This window comes from Peromyscus maniculatus, chromosome 1, assembly GCF_049852395.1.
Source record: "Peromyscus maniculatus bairdii isolate BWxNUB_F1_BW_parent chromosome 1, HU_Pman_BW_mat_3.1, whole genome shotgun sequence".
In the NCBI taxonomy this organism is placed as follows: Eukaryota; Metazoa; Chordata; class Mammalia; order Rodentia; family Cricetidae; genus Peromyscus; species Peromyscus maniculatus.
The window spans coordinates 143,974,566-143,981,294 of record NC_134852.1 but is presented as its reverse complement, the minus strand read 5'-3'; the positions used below and the strand labels follow the sequence as shown (position 1 = coordinate 143,981,294).

General features: G+C 45.1%; 1 long non-coding RNA gene across 1 annotated transcript; it reads left to right on the top strand.

Annotated features, from left to right (window-relative positions):
- The first annotated feature begins 4,431 nt into the window (after positions 1 to 4,431).
- Positions 4,432 to 6,431, top strand: LOC143272378 (uncharacterized). Its single transcript, XR_013049894.1, has 3 exons — positions 4,432 to 4,589; positions 4,708 to 4,756; positions 5,578 to 6,431. It is a non-coding gene; the product is annotated as an uncharacterized LOC143272378 (long non-coding RNA).
- Positions 6,432 to 6,729: the final 298 nt, after the last annotated feature.

The following is a 6,729-nucleotide window of genomic DNA, read 5'->3' as shown; positions in this document are numbered from 1 at the left end:
TAGTGTCTCTTGAGAACTAAGAGTAGGGACTGATGAGATGGCCCAGTGGGTAAGAGTATTTGTTGATGAATCCAGGATCCACATAGTGGAAGGAGAGAACCAACCCCAGCAAGTTGTCGTCTGACCTCCAGACACATACACACCTTGTCACACATATACATGCCCCTGTCATGTGCTCACACAAATACATAAGTACCAGAAATAAAAAATTGAGAGGCTGGATAGATGGTTCAGCGGTACAAGCATGAATTATTCTTGCAGAGGACCAGAGTTTGGTTCCCATCTGTCTTAGTCACTTTTCCTTTGCTGTGAAGAGACACCATGACCAAGGCAACTTATAAAAGAAAGCATTTAATTTGGGGGCTTAAAGTTCCAGAGAGAGAGAGAGAGAGTCTATGGCCATCATTGTGGAAAGTACGGCAGCAGGCAAGTGTGGCACTGGAGCAGTAGCTGAGTGTTTACATCCTGATCTGAAAGGCAGAGGCAGAGAGAGCTAGCTGGGAATGGTGTGGGCATTTGAAACCTCAAAGCTTATCCCCAGTGACATACCTCCAACAAAGCTATACCTTCTAGTCCTTCCCAAACAGTTCCTTCATCTGGGAACTTAGCATTCAAACATATGAGCCTATGAGGGCCATTCTCATTCAAACCACTACACTGTCCCTCACATCACTGGCTCACAACCACCTTTACATACACACATACACATGATTAAAAATAAAATCAATCACATACATAATTAAAAATAAAATCAACCATACACATAATTAAAAATAAAATCAATCATACACATAATTAAAAATAAGTTCAGTCTTTAAATTATTTAAAGAATTAAAAGTAGAATCATCATAGAATCTAACAGCCTCCCTTCCGATCATCTATGTTCCAGTGTTGAAAGCAGCGTCTCAAAGGGGTATGTGTGTGCCTATGTCTATAGCATTTCTGATCCCAACAGCTGAGCAGGGCAAAACAGCTGCCAATCTATAGATGAATGGAAACACAGCACATGTTGTGTCACAATGGAATATTCTTCACACTTAAGAAGGGAACAAATTCTGTCTTACTCTACAGTGTGGGTAAGCCTTGGGGACACTGGGCTAAGAGAAACAAGCCGGTCGGGGGAAAGACAAATGGCACTGACTCCATCCGTGTCAAATTCAGTGAGAAAGGACAGTGGGGGCTGGAGGAAGGGAGCAGGGATTGTTTGACAGCTGTGGAGTTTCCAATTTGCAGATGAGGTTCTGCAGATGTTTTAGAACACATGACTATACCCAATGCTACTGAAGTGTGCACTTTAAAATGGCCACCATGATAAGTGGCATGCCATGCATTTTTTCAATGCACTAAAAACAAACAGAGAAAGGAATCTGCTGTAAAACTTGACAAGTGCCAATAACTGTTGAAGCTGAGTGATGGCTCCGTGGAAGTTCATCACGCTTCCTTCTCTAGCAAAAAGTCATTTAGAATAAGTGTAGGGAAGGCATTTAGGGTTGAGTAAAATGTGCACTTGAGAATGCTTATAATAAAGAACAGAAGCCCCACAGAAGGACTTAGGGAAGGTGAACTTAGTGGGAACCACAGCCTGTCCCCCTACCCCCCATGCCGCTTCCAGGACTGCAGCCAGAGGGGAGCCAGCAATGCTCCCAAAACTCTAAATCACACCCAACAGGAGCACAGTCAACAACAGTAAGTGGCCCTCTTTTGTTTGCTGGACACCTTACAAGAGATTGTGCATTATTCTCTGTTGCAGCTGTGGACTGCTGGGAAATAAATATTCTGATTACAGAAACTCTATTTCTGATCTATTTCATTTAATTTCCAGCTACTTGATATCTGATTAAACTTCTCCATTCGCCTTTCTGGAATAAACAATATAAACAATTTCAGTGCTTATTAAGCTTTTCAAACATACCATCAATTCCCCAGCCAGAATACCTTGCTTCGTTACCATGGATTTGATCCCAATGCAGCTTCCCACGGATATCTGCCAAAACATTCTTGGATTCATTCGTAATCCACTTACTAACTTCCATTTGAAGGATAATTATTTGTGTAAAACATTAACTGTATTATTATGCCTCTTGATGGATACCTAGATGAATTGGTAAATTATACAAAAATAACAATAAATAATTTAATGGTAACCAAATGTGAGAAATGGAAAAACAGCTTAGCTTTCATGAATGACGTCACTCACTACATTATGCAGAATTCCAGAAGAATCCTAAGATACCCTTACAGATATTTTAATTCATGGCCATTAAATGTCTATGCATTTGGGTAGATCAAGAGAGGTATCCAGTTTTCAGTATATAGTTGTTTTATAAGGTCTGGAGAATGATCTATGACAGCTACACTGTTGAATGATTTCATTAAGTATTTAAGGCAAAAGTAAAGAATAAGTAGCAAGTAACTGATAGAGAGAAGCAGCAGATAAGATAGCTACAAATCACCAAACTATGAGTTTGTAACACCCAGCAGAGATGACTGCAGTAGCCAAGTGAGAGAGCAAATGAAGGTTATAGCATCAAATCGGGGACTTAGAACACACAGCAGAAACAACCAGAGAAATCGAAGCCGTCGTCTGGAGTTCGCAGTGGAGCTTTCTCTCTGAGGATGAACTTTCAGCTTTCCATCTCTCAGGCATTTCCAGATGGTGGGAGAAACAATAGCAACATCTTTTGGGAATGCTTTGCCTTTCTGGCTCTACTCAGAGACAAACTACCTTCACTACTCCTGTCTGTCTGCTCTTTCTGCTCTGCCTGGTGCAGAGTCAGGGTGCCAACCTGACCCGAGACAGGGGTGTTCGGAGGACACTTCAAGACAAATACGTGTGAGTCTGAAATAGGAGCGTCTAGTCTGCTTCCAGAACCATCTCTGCAGCAAGCTTAAGCAACACACGACAGTTTACAAACACAATGTCCACTGCAATACTTGACACATGTGCATGCACATAGACTGCAGATGCAGGTATAATTCGAAGAGAGGATGTTCCTGGAAAAGTATTGGGGATAGTAACCGGGCTCGCTGCTGCATGACGTCACACCTGCGTAAGCAGCAGTGCTTCTGGTACAGGAGGGTCTGAGGCACTGTGCAACCAGACTGCCAGGCCCAAGCCCCGTAGGCCTTAGCGTCTAGTCAGCTGACCGACCTCTCTTGACACTCACACACAAAACCCCAAACTTGATACATGGGCTGAAATACAAATTACCCCTCCTGAAATAATAATGAAAACAAAGAACATGCCATTCCGGGTGGCATTTTGTTGCCAAGGCTAGCCTTTGATCTCTACAACATCTTGGGGCAGTCTGCAGGCATATTAAGAAATCAAATTACCCACTGTGTTTTTCTTTCCTTTCTTTCTTTTCCACTTCAGCCATTTGTTAGGAAACGCTATAAAAATCCAAGTTGTCTCTCTTGATCTTTATCAGAGACTGCAGTCGCCCTTGATCTCCTCTGTGTGTGACATTTGTGCATGGCTTCCCCATTTAATTGTCTGACTCTCACTTGCTGTTAGGGTTGAAAAGTTAACCGTGGCTTTGCTCTTTAAAGAACTCCTATTACCTCCCAGCCAGTCTTTCATATTAAATACGTCATTTGCTCACCACACCTAGTCACTCGGGTCACTGTGTCAGCCTCTGATAACTTCTGCAATGTGTTAACTCTATGAAATGACTAGAAAAAAAATTCTGGTAAGCAACTTCATCACGTTGACATGAGTCTTGGCTTTCCGGAGTCTCATTGGAAGATACCAAAGCAGAAACCTAGCTACCCATGGCATTCTCTCTAGCTTAGCCTGATTTCCTCAGTTTACCCACAAGCACCTCCTTTCACCGTGACAACTGACCGGTAGAGGTGGGACAAGCTCACTTCCTCTCCTTTTCCTCTTGGCCTGTCTGAAGTTGAAAATCTTCCCAGCTCCATGAATGCAGAGACTCTCTGTTTCCTGTCGATCAGTGGTAGGCATCATATTCTCCATGAGGAATTCCAAACCATCAAGATCTGTGAAAAATGGCTGGCACTTGTCTGCCCAAAGCTTCAGATGGTATTTTCTGTACATTGCCCCCCTTCTACCCATGAGAAACTTCACTTGACAAAAATTGGAAAACTGAGTCTGGTGGAGCTGATGAAGGCCACTCCATCTCTGGTCTGAGGTCCATGACTCTGCTCTGGTCCTGAGCAGGTACCTCTGGGCTTGGTGCTCAAATATGTGTTTTAAAATTGACTGTCACAGCAGATGAACAAGCACTGGTGGGCAGGAGTGCCTACCCGGAAGCGAGGCTAGAAACACACTCGCACCTCATTTAGAGCCAAACACTTGAGACCACACTTGAGACTAAACAAAACACTTCAGATGAAGCTGCAAGCAGATCTGGACTCCCTGGTCCTGGGGGGGCGGGGAGGGGAACCACACCACACAGTGAACCTTCCTGCCACCATAGCATATCTAAAGAGAAGTCTGCAGACCCTGGGGAAGGGGGACCTGTCCCCAAGTAGGAAGGGTCTGAAAACAAGAGCACGCATCTCCAGGAGTGCCTTTAATGATCAGCGGTCCTGGGAGGGGCCCTTGAGAAGTGAGGCAACTGAAGGTGTGTGTTGATTGCCGTAGTTCCTTCCTCTGTGACACGCGTCCCAACCAGGGGTAAATAAGTGTCGCCAGATATTGGTTATCTTTTTCCTCTTGAACTTCTCGCCTCTTGCTAGCAGGTATGTGGCTGTCTCATTATTCACAAGGCCTCTCCAGAGCCTGGAACACGTGAGTACCTGTGGATGTTGTTCAAATCAACAGGATATGCACACAGGGTGGAACTTTTGTGGGATGAACTAGGAAACATGCGTAGGGGTGACAGTGAAGGAAGCAAAGGTGCCTGGTGGAGAGGGGTGCTGGCCCCAGGGGCAACGCAGAGCCCTATCAGAGACATGCATCCCTCCAAAGCAAACAGCTCCGCTGGGTCAGGAGAGGGAGTGAGCTGTGCTCAGGGTTCAGACCGAGCAGCTGAGTGAGAATGTGCCCAAAGGCCACAGAAAGGTGCTGGGCAGGGCTGGCCACCTCTGAACCCTCACAGGAAGATATCAGGGAAAGGAAAGGGATAAAGGGAGGATTAAAGAAAAGGAAGGGGAGGAGAAAGGAAAGAGGAGGGGAGTGTGAGTGGAGAAGGGAAGAGGAGAGAGACGTGATAGAAAGGTGGGAATCAAGAAAAAGGAAGAAGGAAGGGAGAAGGGGTGGGGTGGAAGGAAGGAAGAAGAGGAAGCAGGAAGGAAAGAAACAAAGGAGGGAGGGAAATGGTGGAAAATAAAACAAAAGCAAAGTTTTTTCTTTCATTAGTAAAAATGTCCCGTGGCCAGAGGACATGGTTATTTCATAAAACATCACTACAGGTAAGCAGTGGGATGGCTAATCCCCGATCTAACCCCTTCTGGTACCCATAAGGAGAAAGCGAGATTGACAGGTGAAAGATGGGCCAGGCAGGAAGCATAAATAGTAGCTCTGAGTTATTTGTAACCTTCATTTTAAGGTAAGGATGATTGACACATGGGTGGCTTGGATTAAGGGAGCCCCTGATCTCTAACTTGCAGATCACACAGAGAAAACTTTGAGAAAATGCTCCGACATGGAGATGTCAACTTGAGTGACAGCCCTGCGCGAGGAGCCACGCACTGGCTGCTTCTTCTGCATGCATCACTTCACAGAAGTGATGACTGCCATTTGAACAGAGAGACATCCTTCCCGCCCGGGGTCAAGAGACTGACAGAGCCCACCCATTAATAGAAATCACTGTCATTTCAAATAAAATGCTTGGTGGAAAACTTCAGCCATCTATTAGAGGACACGGGGCCAGTGAAGGGGGCACCCGTGAATCACTGTGCCGGACACTGGCACCCAGATATGGCACAACAGAGTGGGAGACGATTACGTCCTGAGCAGTGCCTTCAGTTGGCTCCACAGCTCCCTCCTGAGTAACGTCATGGCTTCTCTCTTAATTTACAGCCCTCTTCGGTGCTAATTAGGAGCTTTTCCTACGTGACAACACAGGAGGGGATCTGAGGGAGGAAATGAACGGCAACGTGGCTTCTGATCTGGGAGCCTCTTACCACAAAAAGTCTTTCGATGGTAAAGGTTCCCTGGAGAAGGTTCCTTTCTGAACAGTCACAGAGCCTGGGACCTCTGCTGAGCTTCCTATATATCACAACTGCTCCAACGAAGAAAAATGGTGCCAGAGACACTTGCTTCCTCAGAAGCTTAGCCTGGCATTAGGTAGCTTTCCATGAAAGCTTAACCTATATCTTAAGGAGAGGGCCTTAACCCACACACAGATGACAGCTCTTGATGTGCTTGTGGGAAGTGGCCCTTGATGGCTGTTCTTGGAAGTGTGACACCCATGGCTTGTGCGAGGCAGGTGGTGTACATTAAAAAAGAAAAAGCAATGGTTTTGTGCTCTGTTTCACAATCTCATTTGATATGGTTATTAGCATGATAGTGAACTGAACAAGTTTGGTGGTGTATGCCTATGATGCCAGTACTCTGGGGGTGAAGGCTGGGGTGGGGAATCAAGAAGTCAAGTTCATCCTCTCTTAGATGATGATTGTGAATTCAAGGTCAGCCTACATGAGTCCCTGCCTCAAGAAAAAATAAATTAAAAATCAGTGATAAGGGCTGGGGAGATGGTTCAGTGACTGTAGCAAAAAAAAAAAAAAAAATAGGATGAAGAGTGATTGAGGAAGATACCT